The sequence below is a fragment of the Myotis brandtii genome, unplaced genomic scaffold (assembly GCF_000412655.1).
Source record: "Myotis brandtii unplaced genomic scaffold, ASM41265v1 scaffold1112, whole genome shotgun sequence".
Taxonomy (NCBI): Eukaryota; Metazoa; Chordata; class Mammalia; order Chiroptera; family Vespertilionidae; genus Myotis; species Myotis brandtii.
In genome coordinates, this window is record NW_005353800.1 from 432103 (window position 1) to 432425 (window position 323).

Below are 323 nucleotides of genomic sequence, written 5' to 3' on the forward strand. Positions count from 1 at the left end.
TGGGAGAGCCTGGTCCTGCGGTGACTGACATGGAGCCGTGGGGTGCTTTCCCCAGGCCCCCCTCGTCTTCTAGCTCCTCCCAAGGGCGAGGACACTGAAGATGACACTTGCCTCAGGCGGTGGGGAGGGGGCGCAGGCAGGCAGGACCTGTGCCTGGGACAAGGGGCAGTGCCGGCCCCATTCCCGATCCACGTGCCGTCTTTGACCGTCCACTCCTGGTCCCCAGGAGAGGCCAGCGGTGTGAGTCCAGCGCCCTGCTCCCCAGCACTGCTCGCTCCCGGGCCCCTGCCTCCCAGAGCCCTGCCTCCAACAGGGCGGGGCAG